This window comes from Diuraphis noxia, unplaced genomic scaffold (assembly GCF_037042655.1).
Source record: "Diuraphis noxia isolate RWA-SAM2 unplaced genomic scaffold, SU_Dnox_SAM2 contig0005, whole genome shotgun sequence".
NCBI classification, from domain to species: domain Eukaryota; kingdom Metazoa; phylum Arthropoda; class Insecta; order Hemiptera; family Aphididae; genus Diuraphis; species Diuraphis noxia.
Genome location: NW_028301715.1, coordinates 40,399,549 through 40,419,775, shown reverse-complemented (window position 1 = coordinate 40,419,775; position 20,227 = coordinate 40,399,549). Strand labels below are relative to the sequence as shown.

Genomic DNA, 20,227 nt, shown 5'->3' with positions numbered 1-20,227 from the left:
ATAGGTATATTTTTATAAAATTTATGATTTCAATCGATGTGTTTTCTTTGAATGTCCTTGCTAGTTTTGCATAATTGTTGTAAACAAGTAGATTCTTTAAATCGATTATGTACATTAATATTATTTTATTATTTATTGTAAGGGCACTACGTTTATGTTATGTATAGTTATTTACTTATAAGTTATAATATATGAATGAAATACGTGTCCATATAGTTTTGTGTATGATAAATATAATGATATTGATAACAAAATTACCCACCCATATTGACGTGGGAAAAATTTCAATTTAAAAAATATAAATAATGCAAGTATATTTCAAAAATATCATTATTATCAATATCATCAGAAAATGTTTTATATTAATTGTTTTATGATGATTATTCAACTTCTTATGTTGCTGGAAATAAATTAAATACGGAAATGAAAATGTTTCTCGATAATCATTATATATATAATATGCACAATATACATATCACACTTGTATAGTATGACATGAAAACAAATTGACATAGCTGCTATTACCTGTTGTATGCTATGTTTTTATTTATATTAAATCTAGGTTTTCCATTCGGATAACATCATACATAAATATAAAAGAAAACATATAAAATGCATTTATTGCAGAAAATTAATTTTGCATTTAAATGCTGTAGGTAGGTACTTACATACGGATCACGGAATTATAATTTATATCTCAATTATGGTAGATAAACGATAAAAGTTTAAAAATGCAATACATATAGTGGTTTAGCGGTTATTGAGTAATGAAAAAAAAACGCTTAGGATAATGACTATTTAATGTGTAACAGTAGCATTTGATTATTTTAATAGTATTTATAGAAGGTAAACAAGAAGCTGTTGTATTAAATCAAAACTTAGATAAATTAATTGAATTATTGGGTGTTAATAATTAGAATTGTACACACTCTGTCAATTAGCCCAAGTTAAATGGAATGGTGTTGTTTTTTTTTTGAAAAGAAAAATGTATACTTATTTAATATATCGGAGTCGAATTTAAGATAATAATTTATTATATAGTATTACTTATATAAATAAATCGATATACTTAATAATAATAAAAATCGATTCCGGACGAATATTTGTGCACCTTTAATTTTTAATTTTCGACTCGGGCTAATAAACAGGTCCGCGATGTTCAACAAATTTATAATTGTCGGATAAATCAATCTATACCCGGATAGTGGATACCCACGCCTTCGGGGAAAATGTCGTGTATAGCAATCGATTTCAGAATTCAAACATCGCACTGTGGTGACTGCAGTACCTATATAATATATATACATACAGGTACAAGGTTTCTATATACATAATATGTATAGTGTATACGTGCTCAAGTATATATACATGTAACGGAACCCGAACGTAATATTTCATATTGATTTAATGGCAGGCCGGAAAATTTTTGCATACACCAATTTATTTTACTTAATGCAATTTCCCACGTAGGCATACCTATATTTATATACAGGGTGTCCCACAGAGATCTGGCAAATGAAATAACTTTTGTTCTAATCAATATTTTTAAAAAATGTCTTTTAAATATAATTCATAGACACTTGCTCTACATTTTTAGAATCCATTTTTTATTTTTTAATACTGAAAATAAAAAACTCAAAAATTGATAAAATTTTTTTTCGAAATATTCAATATGGCCAATTTGTAAATTTGATTTTTAGAAAAATGTATATGGTATAAACACTTATTTAAGTCAATTGGCTTATTTTTTACAATATTTTTAAATATCAATATTTTCGTTAAGTAAATTATAGTAATTTATAGTTTATACCTACATCACATATTATTAAAATAAATGCAATAAAAAAAATAATTATATTTTAACATGCACCTATTTAAAAATTTTCTTATAAAATTTTCTTAAAAAACTTTATATTATTTGAAATTAAAATGTTTCTAACATAAACTAGATCGTAATTTACTTAACGAAAATATTGATATTGAAAAAAATTGTAAAAATCAGCCATTTAACTTAAATAAGTGTTTTTACCATATAAATTTTTCTAAAAATCAGATTTACAAATTGGCTATATTGAATATTTCTAAAAAAATTTTTATCAATTTTTAAGTTTTTTATTTTCAGCATTAAAAAATAAAAAATAAAAAATATATTCTAAAAATGTAGCGCAAGTGACTATGGATTATATTTTAAAAAATTTTTTAAAAAATATTGATTAGAACAAAAGTTATTTCATTTGTCAGAATGTCAGATCTCTTTGGGACATCCTGTATATCCATATACCTATAGAGTATAGAGTGTATAAATAACAACAAATAACAATAATATAATAAACTTGTGCGTTTAAATAGATTGATTTCTCTTGTATATTCATTATGGGACATCGTATGGGTAGGTATTGCTTTTTACACACCGACGGAAACGATTTATACACGGCACCGATAAGTATAAGTACACTTAATTTATCGGTGTAAACATGAAATTTTTCATCGTGCAACTTATACCTATACTCTGCAGCTGGAGCGGTGATTTATAACTGGGTGTTGTGCTTTTGTAAATATTATAGCCACGATGGTGTCGGGGCTTTTGTCTCATTTTCCCATATTCAAATATTTTTATGTATAAGCATAGTGTGCAGTCGTCGTCATATATACAGAGTGATTCACCAAAACATGCTCACCCCTATTTTTCATATAATAATGCAGTTATTAATAATCTGATTTTCGAAATTTTCAAGTATATAAGTATATTTATAGTGATTGATCATATTTAAAATTCTTGAGTTTTTTTTGTAACTATAACTTACGGAGTCCTGTAAAGATCACAAACTCCTGTTTTTTAATATAAGACCACCCTCTCCCTTAACATATTTTAAACTGTACATTTTTTAGCAGATAATTTTTCTGAAAATGTTCTTTGATTTATTTAAGTTTACGTACTATGAATAATATAGGTCCTAATAATGGGTTTAGAAGATTTTAAAATGTTAATGAATTTAACATTCGTAATTTATAGCTATGATCCACATATAATGTATACTAAATCCGATATTATGCATCTACTTTATATTTTCGTTTATATTTTTGTAAAACCATTTTTATGAATTGTTATTCTTAGTATGAACATTTGAACACTTAAAAAATTATTCGTTTAAAATTTGAATTAAGTATATCGACGCTTTAAAAAAACAATATCCAATAATTAATTTACAGTAAAAACGAGAGTGGAGGTCTCATTGAAAAACAAAAGTTATTGTATCAACTCCGCAGGACACTCTCTAGTCTCTAAGTAGTACAAAAAAATCAAGGATTTGTACAATCGGAGTGTGCATGATTGGATGATAATTACTCTGTATATTATAAAGGTACAGCGTGTTATCCGTCTCCCGACCGACGACGATTGGATGAATGATCTGCTCTTAAAGAACCAATAAAAGACAACGTACCTATAACTGTAATAAGTGATATATAGATAACAATAACTAGATATGCGGTTTTAATGGTATCGGTGGTTGCTGGCTAGTGGATAGCGGCAAGGTTGCACTTGGCAATAATTAATAAGAGTAATAAAATAATACGTTTATAAATACGCTTTGCCGAACGTGATTAACTGACAAGGTTAGACCGACGTGGTTGTGAATGATTTATGCGGCTGTGTAATTATATTAATGCTCCGGACCCTGTTACATATTATTATACATGTTATACTCATTACAATTTAAAATATTATTATATTATCGCGAATCAGTTTAATATAATAATAATAATAATAATAATAACATATAATATAGCCTAATTTGAGGGAATCACTCTCTCTCTCTCTCTCTCTCTCCGCCGCCCACCTGGTCAGACGATTTCAATTTAAACTGCAATTTGTTGATCTTACGCGATGTAGATACGGTAAAATCGAGATTTCGAGACGGTACACCTGTAATTTATTTACCATTCCCGAACACTTAACACCAATTTTAATCGCAATGTTCACGTAATAATTTTAAATTTACGATGCTTTTTTTCAATTATATGCATATACAATTAAACATGTATATGTTTTGGAGATACCAACACACTTCTAATAACTACCGAAAGTCTGCAACTGTGTAATAAATTTAAAAAAAAATGTTTACATCGTAATAATATTATAAATTATAACATTATGTATAAGTAATGTTAATTCTACACGAAATAATTATTTTTTGTTCACATTTTGAAACTTACCATGTAATTAGTATATACCATTACCCATATACCTACCAAAATATATTGAAATTTCCAAACTCTTTGTGTTATTATGTTTTCACAAATTTTAATACTTGATAATGTATTAGATAAATCTTACTGTGAAATATAATTTATATCATCAATGATGTTAAGCTATTTAGTAAATGTTTAATTTTAAATATTAATTTCGACGATTGACAACGAGTTAAAAGAGAGTTTAAAAAAATGTATATAGTGCAAGCAGTGTATGATTTTATTTGAATGATATGTTCAATGTCAATAGTTATTTGATTATAACTTCTAAGAACTGTTATTTTCTCCGATAAGCTGTTTAGGAAAAATAATGTATTATTTTGTACCAGTGTTAGAAACTATTATCTCTGGAATATGTTGGTGGGTACCTATGCCTATATACTGCCTACTTATATTTATTGAGAACTCGTGTTTATCATAAAACACTAATAATCAAAAAAATACATTTAATAATTGACACTAACTGCTGAGTTAATTAAAGCACGTGTTTCGATACAGATGTAACTTATAAAAAAAACTTTCTTTTTTTATCATTTGTTTGTCGGGTTTTACTTTAGGTACAGATAGGTAGGTATAGGCATATACTATTATTATACTCTTATAGAAAGCGTTCGGGTTACCAAAATTCAAAAACGTATAATTTATCATATGCACACGATCGCAATAAAAATAAATATACATATTAACACGATCAATTGTTCAGAGCGATTTACATAATCGACACGAGTATTTAAATTAAGACCGTGCATTGATATATATGTATATATTATGGCGCACGCGGTTTAACGGCAAAACGTATTATCCGAACAGTATAATATAATAATATTGTAATACGCACTTGGTTATAACTTGTATGGCACGCATATAATATAATATACCACCTGTTTAACAATATATCTTGTAATCGTTGCACACAAACACATCACACACGCATATATATATATATATATATGAGGTCAGAGACTCAGAAGACGACGGAGGTTTCCTTTGACCGGGCCTAAGAGCAGCTCGTCCTTGATTTGGAAATACGGTCGCCGATTACACGTGTATGCGTGATGCTTTAGTTGCAGCGGGCGGAAGATGCGTACAGTCTGATAAGGATAACATTATTGTTATGTATTACTAGCGGCGAGTGAGACGTTTATAATATTATACGTATAACAACATAATCTAATATGTAATGATATGCGTGTATGGTGTGTATAATGTATATTATATATTATACCTATATGGCTATATATATATATATAAAGAGATGTGGATGTTGTCGGGCAGTTCGTTGTACCTATATTATATATATTACTATATAAGTGTAGGGTGATCAAATATATTTATATTTATTTTTTATTAGGGGGAAGGGAAGTGGGCTGAAGTTCTATATTAGATATTTTTTTAACTTCCATCGACCATCGGTCGTATAATAAATTAAACATTTAAATATCATCGCCTTCAGGTGATAAAGACAGTGTTTGAACATCAATAAAGATATAATTATTTTACATATTGCGTTCTGACGTGATGGTAATGAAACATGATTATGATAAATAATAAGATAAGTAAATATATTATCACCATTCGCCGCGAGTTCAATATAATAAACACAATTTACCTGAAAGACTTACAAAATGACAATGAATATTATTTTAAATAACATCGTAGGTATCAAATATTAATTAGTGAATAATATTTTTTAAATTAAATAGGCCTAAATTCTGGAGGAACTACGATATTCGATCTAGGATGCTACCGTCGTACCAAGCCTTCCTTATGCCTATATAATCTATATACACTATTATATGTGAATTTCCGTGCTGAAGGTAAAAAAAAAATCATAGGTAGATGTAATGCAATATTATTATTTATTTAAATCTTTTCGTCTGCAGCGAATTGTGACGACGTAATCAAGACGTGTTCAGGATACGATATACTAATAAGTAATAATATTACATTTATTTAGCAATTGAACCCGTCGAACCCTTATTCGGACAGATACTCATATCCGGGCTGCCAATACTGCCAATCATATATAGGTAAGGTACCTATTTTTGTTGAGCTGTACTGATATATTGTATACTTAGCAATCCCGCGATGTGATCACTTTGACCTTAAGAATAAAATAATTAAAGCCGGTTATACATTGATCGCCGACGGTCTATAATAAAATTAATAATATGTTGTATACACGATCGCATGCATTGAAACTGCAGCAGCATTACAGACGAATGTTATAATGCACCTATATCTATTTTTATACATACCGGAACATGCAAATTCGTGCCAATTGCAGCATTAATTGCATATTGTGATATGTACAGAGTACAGACGTATATAGTGATGGTATTGTGATATTGTTGCAGTTACATCAGTAAACGTCATCTTGGTTGTCGAAAACAAAACATGTTGTGCATTAGATTGCAGAACCTAAGCACTTAACGATTCTCGAAACGTTTAGACGTAATAACCACGTGTTGCCTAATTGTAACGATAGCGAATGGTGCATTATAATAATAGGCAGCAATGATTTTATATACAAATTTAAATTTGATTACATTTTGAGTTTGAATAGATATTCGAAATGTCCCACACCATTCTTCTGCGTGCAAATCATAAAACGTCGTATATTTGATTTTAGAAAACTGTAGGATAAGTGCAACGTGTGAGTGTGAGTGGGTGAATCTATATGGGAAAAAACGAGCGGACCGAGATGTTGTGATTTTATTGGTTTAAATTTATTTAAAAATCAGACATTTTATTGTTTCCGAAATACGATAATATTCTAAACGAAATTCGGTTCTCACAAAAACTATCAAGATTATTTGTTCAGTTTCTTCGCCATTCTTTTTTCACGAAGTTCTCAAAAGCCTGTGGCCAATTGCCGAGACGATCAATAAATCATGTGAGGTCTAAAGTTTATAGTTAATGTTTAATTTCTAATCTAGATATTGGTATCCAATGTATAGTGGCACAGTTTTTGTTTCTAGCGGTTTCGGGAGAAAGATTATCATTGTAAACTTCAGCTCAGTTTGAAATCTTTAATGATATCTTATAATAATATTATAAAGCTACATTGAATTCAAACGATTTAAACGCTTACTGTTTTATTATCTTTTTCCCGTCAAATGTGAATTAGCCGAGAAGAACATAATATGTTTTGCATAATATAAATAAAGATTTGACATATTTAAATGTGGTTCAACTTAAAATGGCCTGTGACCACAAACATTCTGTACAATCTAATCGAACTTATTTTATATGGGGTATAAATTACTGTAAACTCGTTTTTCATAAGTACCTACTTAATGTAAATGCAATTGTAGGTAGGTTCGAGCGAGGGCATATACACAATATATTATGAACTTGTCCAGTTCTTAAGATAGAATTCATTTCGTCCAGGGATTATATTAAATACTGATTTTCATTTTATATCACTAAAGCGGAAACTATTAAGTGTAAGTACGTAGTATTTGTATATATAATATATATTACTAGAGCCCAGATATATAAGAAGCTACTTAAGTAAGAATATATATATATATGTATAATCCAATCATATTATTTATGTAATAATATAAAGCAGACAGCAATCTGAGGTCTGCTAATTGATTTTATAGTTTTCTTTTACAATTTAACATGGAGAAAAAAATACTCTTTTATCAGCATAATATTATGTTTATCCAGTATTAAATAAATACTCGATCAGGCCGCAAAAAAAAAAAATCAACAATATTTTAACCTGAAGTAGTTAAATATTTACAACTGCGATGGCAATTTTCATTCTATATATAGACAACATCATACGCATTATTGATGAATGACGTCGAGGACACTCGATACTTATACTATAAAATATCAATGTGACTTGATGCGATGTTCGTATCGAACTTTGTATCTGGAAACGAATTCGATCTTTTTTGGGAGTGGGGAAATTAAAGTGGTTAAACTTCCAGTTAGATTAGTTCGGTTAGGTTAGGTTTAACTAAAATTCACTGAAAACAAAAATATTTATGTAATTCCAATTTTTGACAAATTTGATTTTGCTATTTTATTGTAATTCAAAAATAAATATCCTTAGAAACTAGAAATTTTCTTCAAATTTTCACCAAGTATTCATAGTATAATTTTATATACAAGGTGCAGATAGATCATTTTCAACATTTTTTGGCTGTTTTTTCAGAAATTATTTACATGCGGATTGTAGGTATTTAAAATATGCTAGTTTTTTATTTCTATATGTCTTGTTGGCAAACAAAATTTGTATGATTTGACAAAATATAATATAAGTTCCTTTGTAAGTTGTTCCTATAGAAATCTATAAAACTCAAAATACAATTAATGTAAATTTTTTTATACAGACATAAATCTAATTCGTCTTAATTATTTTGTTATAATTTGAAAAAATATTATTCATTGGGTCAAATATTTTGCAATCACGAGTATTGTTATTAAATGATTCATGATACACTATGACTATGGTGTTTTTAAAATATTAGTGTAACCTATCGTATTTCTAGGTAATAGGTAATAACTTAATAATATAAAAGGCGAAGGAACGCTGTATAGTGTAAATGTCTATACAGCAGATCGAGTTCCCCGGTGTTCTTATATTTTATATTTCAGTATCGTTCAGAGCTAAACGTACAAGTATTTATATTCATACACATGAGGTATTATAATCCATTCGTCTTCCTGTTTTTTAGTTTTTAGTTTTTTACTCGCCAAATATTATCATGACCAAAGATATTAGATATTAGTCATAACTGTTTTAAAAATTTCCTTATGACTTATGTTAGTAAAAGATATAATATGAATAAATTGATGTTTTAAAATATGTTTAATGTTTGTCCGCGAAAAAGTATGAGAAAAAAAATACTAAGCATTATTAGTCTATTGTTTGCGCGTGGGCGCTGCACGCTGTGTGGATATGTGTATCGAGTTTGTACGAATATTATTTTATGTGAACAGTTGTTATGTCTATATTGATAGTACGCAAATGTGAAGTAAGCTTTTAATTCATACGGATGAATTTATACTAAATAATAGCTTATTCAGCGAAATGCGGATCGTGGAATTCTTTATAGATTCTGAATAAATTACATTTTTTATTTTTTATTTAAATACACACACACATAAAATTGAGTACAAGACATTAACTTTTCATGTTATACTTTCTACCATAAAAATCTCGAAAATTTTTAGCTGATATTATTATTATAAGTAGGTACCTATAGTTACACTTCAATAACAGTTCACCTTTATATATGGTTTATCTGGATATGCTGTAAATTATAAATTTATAACGATATAAAATAAACAATAATAGTAGGTAGGCGGTTTTGTATAATATTTTAATAAAAATTATAGTTTATTCTTCGGAGTTGTTATTGTTTTGAACAAAAAATAAAAATTAACATATTTACCCTATAATCACGTCGAATCAAAATCGCCTAATCATGAATAGGCTCATTTGTATTGTACCGTTATACTTGCATATTATAATTTAATTATTTTAAAAACTAAATGCCTATGCGACAGTTTTATTTTAAAATCTATAATTAGAAATAATATTGTTAATACGGTGAGACTGGAATTATTTCGAATACGTCAAGCACTATTATTGCGTCGACTAGCGCCCTCATCTGTTTTATTCGTGAAGTATTTTGGCTAAATTTGAATCTACCTATAACACGGTATCAAAATATATGCCATTACAAAGTCTATATTATATAACATACATATATGTATTATATTCGTGCCTAGTAAAATTTTGAAATGTAAAATAATTATTGTTATGTCTTACGCGCATTAATTACATCAGTCACATCAATATAATTATTATACTCGCATGCGTTTAGGAATAATACCATGATATCGTGTACGCAGGTTTCGGGCCAACTTAAATTATATTCAGGTAGGGCAGGTTTTATAAAATTAATTCCAGTCGGGTATTGTATACTCGTATTGTACGGGGTCAGCCATTCTGCGTCCGTGTGAATAAAATATGATTATATTTCGATATTTGCTTTGCACTGAGACATCATATTATTTTGGTTTTAATATTGCACTACGTTTGATTTTTTTATAGAAACAATATATTATGATATTATCTCCGTATCAGCGTTTCCTATTCAGTGTATATAAAATGTCATCGAATCAAACTTATAATTTGAATATATGCAATAAATGTATATATTATTAACATATTTTATACTAATCTTCAAGTTATACTATTTATATATACATATGTCATATGTGTGTGACTGTGTGTGTATATAGTTATTGGATCGTTACAAAATACGAGAAAAAATAATGTCAATAAATTAAATGTTTTAGAATAATTTAACCGTACCGTATAATTTATGGCTTTCAATACACACAGAAATGGCTTATAAAGCATAAACACGTTTTAATGATAAGTATTTTTTTAGTTAATTTTTTATTATTTAACTATGTATTACTTTATATTTAATCATTTATCATTTTTGTAATAAACAATTCTAAATTAAATTCAATATAATATGTTGCTTTCGATACATTGAATGTTGCTATTTTCAAAATCATATACATGCAGTCAATGAATGTCCAATGTCCACAAATCACAAATAAAAATTTTATAGTGCATATTATTAAATTTTAAATGCATATAAATCGTTTTTCCCTGGGACTCAAATTACCTACTACCTTATTTTTTCTGGGACTCAACTTACCTATACTACCTATTTTTCCCCGGGACTCAATTTACCGAGTTAGGGTCATTTGAGGCTCAATTTACCAACCCCATTTAATTTGTCTCAATTACTGTATTATAGATGGATACACATAATATGTGTGTTTTACATTTTAATATTATTTCATTCATTGATGGCTTTAGATTGGTCGCTCATAATACATCATAATTATATTATATATGAGACCGTTTGTATTGAGAACGATTTAACTGCGTACGCAAATACATTTTTAAATGTTGTAATATTAAAAGAGTTGTAATCATACAAAAACTGTATTAAATTAATTAAATGGATAACGAATTACACATACACATATAATTATGTCTTACTAAGTAATATTTGTTGTGTAATATATTTATATTGAATAATAAATTATTCAACAAATATTATGATATAAAAATGTCAAAATTAAATTTGTGTCGAGTATATTTACGTATACAATCTTAAGCATTTATATAAAGCTTATTGTATTATAATCATACGTAGAGTTTTAACGAAAGTGTGATTTATCTTATAAATGTAAAATGCATTATTATAAAATACTTACAATGGAATAGATGATAAATGCATCTGGAAAATATTGTATCAGATGTTTAGATACTAGATAGACGTGTACGCTTATCTCGGACAAATATGTTATTAGTATATTATACCGCGGCATTGATACTGCTGCAGTGTATTTGTATTAAGAAAACAAAAGTTGCCATTTTAATTTTGTTTTGATATTAAAAGTTTATTATACTACCCGATACGTGATATATTGCATCAGAGAATATTGGGAAGTCTATAGTAAGATTAAGATAATCTTATGATGATCGGAAACGATGATGTAATCAGTTGTAACATCTTGTCTTATCGAAAGATATATGAGTATTATAATATTATTTATTACCACTTTAAGTGAACGGAATGCTAGAACCGAGTTGAGATTACGTTTAGAGAATTGCAAGTCAATAACATCAATCAATGTATTCATTGGTTTCGGACTTAGTCAATTTAAATTTAGTCGTTTTCATATAATAGGTACTTTCGAATAATATTATTAATGTATGCCGTATAGACAATAATATACAATAATAATATTATGTCCATTCGAAATGTATCAACTGCAGTCAATGATATTTAATCTGATTAAATTGATATTATTTTGTCTTGTAAATTGCCATTTAGTGTATATATATATATATATAGTGCGAATAATGCGACACAATAATATCATACCATTTAATTTTGCTATCAGATAAAACAATGAAACCGTTTAAGAGTTTTTTATTATGTGAATAATATTATATTATAGTGACTGTCTGTACATGCTATATCAAATTACTTAATTAAATTTTAATTTAAAATGAGAAGTTTAATGTTTTTTTACGTGAAAAGTTTAACTATTGTTTTTGAGACTTAAATTGCACAAGTATGCCTACGAAATAATATTAAATATAAAATTACTTTTATATGTTTATTTTAATTTTAATATTTTGTACACAATTTAATAAATAATAATATCACATTGCCTTGATGTTTCGTTGAAATCGGTATGGTAAAATTATACATGACCGGCATATTATAGTGATACCGTAAAATAAAAACACATTCAATAATAGATAAATCATGTTATCATCTTTTTATGAAGTGGATGGGAATATTAAAACGAAATAGAACTGCCCACAACAAGCCTATATTATGGTCATGAACACCCTTGTCCCCTTTAAACTCTTCGTAACTATGCTATTTAAATGTATGTATAAGAATTACCGTAAATATTTTTATTAATATTATTTATTATTGCTGTAATTGTTCATATTTACAATTGCGTGGTGGATTTTATCTTTATAGCATCGTTATATATAAATATATTTAATAATAATACCAATAGGTAGAATCAATAACACTATAACAGTCATCAATAGCCCATCAATTAATGTGTTAAAATTTTTTTAAAGTATTTCGTTAAGTGGAAGATGATGACAATTTCATGACGTGAACAGTTTTGGTATGGAACCAAACGGCCACGTAATGAAAATATCGAAAATATACTGTAATATAAAACATAGGTAGTGCCGGTAGTGGATGTGCGACTAATTATTATTTATATTTGTGATATACATAATATTATAGTGCGAGCTATAATATATGTCTCTAGAAACCACGTGTTTTTGTTTATATGCAAATTTCACCGATAAAATTATGTATACAGTCTCTATAAACGACCACTCGTACAAAAAACGTAGGTATAGCCCCATATAGATTTTTTTATTTTAAATTAGCGCGAAAATTATATTGAAAATTAAAACGTATTTTCGTTTTATAACGTGGGAAACAAAATATTCTAAACGCACCGTAGTAAGATAAGTGTATCCAAAACTGGTTTAAATCACGAATTAAGATTCCTTAATTCGTGGTGTAAAGCAATAGTTGAGTATTAGAAAAAGAGAATATCAAAAACTTTAGTCTGTTGAACATCCTAATAACTAATATAACTACTTTGAAAACCCTAACAATAAGCACAAAAAATGCATAGCGTGCATTTAAAACACCTAAAATACATGCTGTAAAAATATAAGTGCTAAAACCAAAAATATAAGTACTTAACGAATAAAAATAAATAAAAAGATGATTATAGCCTTATAAGCCCTCTTCCCCCGATTATACGCCTATAGTCATAATACCTAACCGAATTCATGGAAAAAACGCTGACTGGCCCCCCCTTCTACATTATTGAAAAAATATGTTCAAGTCCTCACGTCTTTCTAATTGTACCTAAATATAGGGACTATTTTTTATTTAGCTGATTAAGTCATTTGTTCCCAGACCACCACTGCAACGTGGATTATATATACATAGGTACTGTATGTATATAGGTATAAAAATCATTTGGATGTAACTATTATAATAGGAACGTCTTTGGGCGTTTCAATGTAATTTTCACTGTACAACGACGATGACGCTACCAGTGAGGTCCGATTTCAAGGCGCTATAAATGCACAGACGAATTTTGGTTTTTTTCTCTATAAAATATCAATCCAATTTTTAATAATATTCCGGGCGGCTATATACAATATGGATGCCTCGTGTGTCTTATGACTACTATATATATATAATATATATTTATGCGTGTGTTCGTGTGTGTGTGTGTGTGTGTGTGCACGCAAAGTATTTATGTGATTTATTTATGATGTGAACGAATCGAATCGCGCTGTTATCTATAATATTGATACAGCATAATTCGAGCTAATAATGGTCGATGGAGGATGACGGCGGACACGCGTACTCTATTATAATAATATATATGGACATGTACCTATTACCCGGCGCATAAAATTATATATTATTTTATTATATTTAACGTATATAAAATTATATTATGTATATATGCGTATGTACGCAAGAGATACTTCAGAGACGATAATATTGCATACAAATATACAATAATAATTTATGGATAGTCTCGGTAACAGCAATAAGCGTAAAATATATCGCAGGTATATAATATTTAATGTACCTACCCACCTATATAATATGGGTTAGCCTATACGCGATAGCAGAGTTGTTGTATTATAATATGTGTGTTGGTTTTGTCTGACCGACAAACTCGTTCTCGTCGTCTCGCGGGTTCGGGTATTACAAAATCGGATTTCGATCGGTTATTATTTGGTACTGTGATAATATAATATAGGTACGAGGGAGGTGTAGTGCAATATAATAAATAATAATCATCTAATAAAAATTAAAATTGAATAAAATCATCCTACAGACTGCAGGTAATAACGATTAACATATGTATATTATTATGACGACTAGCCGGTGTGTCAAAAAATACTCGTTTCGGGATTAGCCAGAAGAAAAAAAAATGTGAATAATATAGTACAAATAAATAGTATATAGTGTGTTAAACCCCGGATGAGATGATGCTGCAGCGCTTTCTAACCGTTTATTATTGTACACGTATCCATATATTTATTTCAGTTGAATCATTTCATATATAATATTTATTCGTAATTGATTGAGAGGGACCCAAAGTGTTCACAAAAAAATTATTATACTTATCAGTTAAATTCATAAAATAACTTATCTTGAATGGATCCTGACTGATTCGTCATCACCTAGTAGGAAACAGTTGAAGCAAAATGATTACGAACTTTAGTCAATATAGTGTCATGTACATTTTTAAGTTTCAAATTCAAAATTTGAAGGTGTATCTTGGTACTTTTTGGGTTAGTGAACTTTGTGTACATACTGATGAATGATGATAATGGGTTAGGATGTTAAGAAGATAATATGTGAACTTGATGAGTTGGATATTAATAATCTATCAACATTTAATATTTTAATTTATTATTTATGTAAATGATATAGGTAGAATATTTTTATAAATATTAATATTAATTGTATGATAAATGCTAGATCCAATATATGACATCTATTTTATGTTTTAAATAAACTATTTTTAAAGACTATACTATCATTACCATAAACATACCAAATTACTGAAAAATTACTCATACGAATTTAGAATTTGATATATTAAACATTTAAAAAAAATATATTACCTAAATAATATACAGTAAAAGAGGGAGGGTTATGATTAGAAAAATAGAAGTTTGCGTATTACCACAGGGAATAAAAATTTGAAAATAATATGGTCTTAAAGCATATTTAAATATTACAAAAATTCAGTTTGAATAAATTTAATATTAAATGAAATATAATTAGGATGAGTATGCTTGATGAATCACCCTATATAGAACATACGTATATAGACTTATCTGCACATAGGTACTCGTTTATGCATTCAAACTTGGAACGTTTTAATAAAAATATTAAAACGAATAAAAATAATTACTGTACAGTGTACACTGTTTATTTTTATCGAATCGTATGTGAAAGATTGTTGAACATAATAACATAATTTATTTAATGTCGAGTACTTACGATGGTTAACAATATGTATACGTATCAGTAGCCGGCATACATGGGTACTCGCAGCGAGTTGTAAATATTAAAATTGCATGTACTCATAATATATAAACAACGTGTAAGACTTGAATATAAAACTCATTCTTATATACGTATTAACGTATTTTTCCTTCATATACATATATATATAACCTGACCTAACGCCGGTGCCAAAATAAATCGATAAAAAAAATTCATGAACATTTATTATATTATTTGTTTAAAATATGTGCATAGAATTTTATTACTGTATAGTAGTAACTAGTAGTAGTAGTAGTAGTAGGTAGTAGTAGTATTATAAAAGTTAACGATAAAACATTAGATTTGTGATCGGTTTCGAATGTTCTTTCTATCCTTGCCCTACCCGTACAATTTTAATGTATCGATTTGATCTGATTAAGTCTTGCGGTTACTGACTATAATTTCTATTTTTACCTTTTTTTAGTTTCAATATTTGTTCATCGATATTTATATATTCAATTTGACAACCACGCCTATTATAATATGACATGCGTAATCCTTACCTTGCTGGTACGTATAGGTATACTCGCAGTCGACGAATAATTCTCATTTTCAGCACGACGCCACAACACTTGATTATAGTGCAACCGACTAGGATATAATATATTAGAGTAAGTACCTATACCTATAGCGTTTCAAGTGGTCGTCTATACGTTTTTACCCATACCGAAATGGTTTTATTTAATTCTCACGCGATACATACGATTATACGAACTTAACACTACGAGGTCTTAAAACGTTATATACATTTAATTGTTTACAATTGATTTTCAGTCGTAAAAATAATCGCGAAAAACTAAATATATACTCAAATTAGACGTTTCTTATTTAAAAATATTACCAGCAATAGTGCCAGTGTATAGTCATCCGATACACAGCTGCAGTGCGAACAACATGAATAATTATCATCATCGTCTATGCCAGCAGTTCTTAAACTTTTGAAGTACACGGACTTCCAACGAAAGAGTTTTTTTTTTCAAACTGTAAACTCCCTCAGGTACTAATTTTCATTTGAATAACTTTAGGTATTTAAAAATGTTAACGATAAATCACGTGTTGTATCGTAGCCAATCGTCTATGGTCGGAAACACTGATAGCGCTACGATGAGCCGCCGTGCCGTGGACCACGTAGGTCACTGTTCTTATACCACGGTTAGTGTAAGTCCCTGTAGTTAAGAACCAGAGATCATTGGCGCATACTATACTACGCTTATATAATATGATACCACATTCTTACACTTATCACTTATTGTGGTATAAGAACTCTGGTCCACAACACTCGTGCCGGTAGTCTGAGGCTTCTATATCAGTATTTTCTACAGTGGATGATTGGTTATGAATGTTATGGTATAACACAAAATTTATCATAAAAATGTCGATGAGATCTTTTTTCTTCTTCTTCTACTGGCGTGAATCTTAAGATTTATTGCCACCATCACTTTATACACATCCAGGTACGTACTTAGAGGGGTAAAGTGTACCCTATTGCCCGGGATGGCAAATTGTTTTATCAATTTATATTGACATATTATTATTGTGTATTAATTGTATAAACAAATAAATATATTTAAATTATTAGAATAACCTTCCCCAATTATTACATCTCAAAAAATAAATAGGTATTATTGGTTTTATAAATTTATCGAAAAAAAATATTAATGATTACAAAAGATATTTTAGGTCACTGGTCAATCATGAATCAAGAAAGGTGTTTTGCGTTAGCGTTACCATATACTTGAATATACTATCTTGAATTGCCTGAGTTTTCAACTCCAATAACTTTTTAAATCTTTTTCTACTTATACGTCAATTCGTCTTTTATCGGTCTCCGCTTATAAGGTCTATCTTTACTTATTTGAGATTTCCATTCCACTGTGCAGGCCTTAACTGTTTTGTTTTCTCCTTTCCTAATTATGTAGCTTACATCGAATCGTTTGGTTCTAGTACCATCATATCGCATAACTCTCCGTAGAATCATCTTCCACAGTTCACTAGAAGAGATATTTCTCCTCCAAGTTTTGTTCTCGAGCTTCTCTCTGCCCATTCTGTTATTGTCTTCTATGTCTCCTAACCTTATTCGTGAGAGTTGGAAAGTGCGGTCATTTAAATTATAATATAAATATTATAAATGTACCTACGTATATTACACGATGAACGGTATCATATATGTCAATAGTTTTATAAGTATGCCACTCTTAATAAGTTATTTTCATGTTTTGGATACATATATTGATATATTCATTATATTAAACTCATAATAATTAAGTAATTTATCCACATATCTTCCAAACTATAAGTGTAGACCTATATACCGTTTAATTTATTTTTATCTTCGTTATTATTACATTACATACGATCTAGGTTTATATATATATATATATATATATATATCCATTCATGCTTTCGATTTACGGATGTATCATACATATTATATAAAAAAAACTGGTTTGCATTACAATCGATCAGAGATAACACGGATCAGAAACGTGGTAGCTTTATTTTACATTACCTATATATTATTTTTCTTTCACTTTCCTAATAATATAATATATTACATTCATATTTTCCACATAACCACTTTAAAAAAAAAAAATGCAAATTTCTTATATAAATCCAATATATTTGACTCGTATTATTCGTGTAAAAGAAAAAAAGCAGCATAATATTATTGTATTAACTAATATTTGTATTTTTTTATTACTCTACTACTACTGCAGCAGCGATGCCGTAGTATATTATACAGTAACTGTAATAATATTATTTTAAACCGTGGTACTGATTTAATTACATTTTTCTCCTAAATGTTTTATATTATTATGGTGGAATACGTGTTCTTGGCTACGGAAAAATACTATAAAATCAAAATAAAAAAAAAAATAAGAGAATACGTATGGCAAACGGCATCGCGTTGTGTGTGGCATTCCTCGTGTTCGGTCGATTTTTACGGGTCGTTTGATAACGGGGATGCTGCGTCCTGCGTGCTGTATATAGTGTATACCTATTGGTTATAATATTATACAGGATGTCCCGCGAGGATTTACCTATCGCGATATCTGTCGAGATAATTAATATATCATAAATGTGCTTTTATATACTATTTTTCATAAATAAGGGCTACATGTATTTAATATTTTAATTAAATGAAGTTTTTTGGTAAAAAAGTTAAAAAAATATCTTTTGATTTTAATTTATAAAAAATAAAAATACCTATTTTATAGTGTTTATTTTGCTAACAATTTTGACCTTTCAACATTTTATTTTCATTAATCTAATGATTTTTAATAATTTTTTTAGTTTCTAGATAAAACAGCGAAAAACTGGTTTTCACCCGGCCGGCGAGTCCCCCTCTACGGCTAATGGGTATATCCTCACGGGACATCCTATTTATCATTATACACCGATGATCCGTTCACCTAGAACAACAATTAAAATCGAACATGATATTTATTTATTTTTCTCGTGGTAAAATAGGATGTATTACTTATTATTATTATTTGTGGGAGCGTTATTTCGACACAATAAAATATTTATATATTATATTTTAAAATCTATTATAAATAACGAAACGTCGCGACATCGTCTATACAATAATGTAATATCATCGTGTGCAGCTATAAGCATTCGAAAAACACATTATTTGTATAGACATTAGTTATGGCTTTATGGGAAATAGATGCTATTATGCACAAGTAACTATTCCTATTTGTACGATCGTGTTCGATTCGTGTATGATTATTATTATTATATTATATTATTATATGTACGCGTTAAATATAAATAGGTTTATAACCAACCGACCAATGAATCAACTTGATATAACATAAATTATTAATAGGAAATGTATTATTCATTTTCGTATAATATATATTGCAGTAATAAGTAATAACGTACTTTTAGGTGTATCGCGTGTATATGAAATATTATTTATTTTATATACCTACATTTAATATTATAATATAATTTTAGAAAATCTTTCGCGGAGTTATAATTTGGTTACCTATCGTGGAGCTCGTATTTTATGTCTTCTGTTTGGGACGACGAAGAAAATCGTTATATATATATACATATTATACAAAACGATTTTAAGAGTACCTATATTATTACGATGTACAATAATTGGCTAGACGAGATAAAATATTATATATGAATCAACTCGTTATTTTTCTCAAATAATTTTACGTGGTCTTAGTAATTTTTTTTATCGTTGAATGACTTTCAGTTTAATGATTTTATTGTTAATGCTCTAATAAAACAATATGTAATTCAGATTAAAA

At 28.3% G+C, this 20,227-nt stretch overlaps 1 protein-coding gene across 4 annotated transcripts in view; it reads left to right on the top strand.

Annotated features, from left to right (window-relative positions):
• The window catches only part of LOC107167763 (uncharacterized), an 89,679-nt gene that overhangs the window by 35,693 nt on the left and 33,759 nt on the right, over positions 1-20,227 (top strand). The window contains exon 1 of one of the 4 annotated variants that reach the window (XM_089229296.1): positions 16,705-16,950. The exons of the other annotated variants lie outside the window; for them this stretch is intronic. The gene's annotated coding sequence lies outside the window, so the exon portion shown is untranslated. Of the gene's footprint in view, positions 1-16,704; positions 16,951-20,227 lie in introns of those variants that run through there. 4 annotated transcript variants of the gene reach the window in all.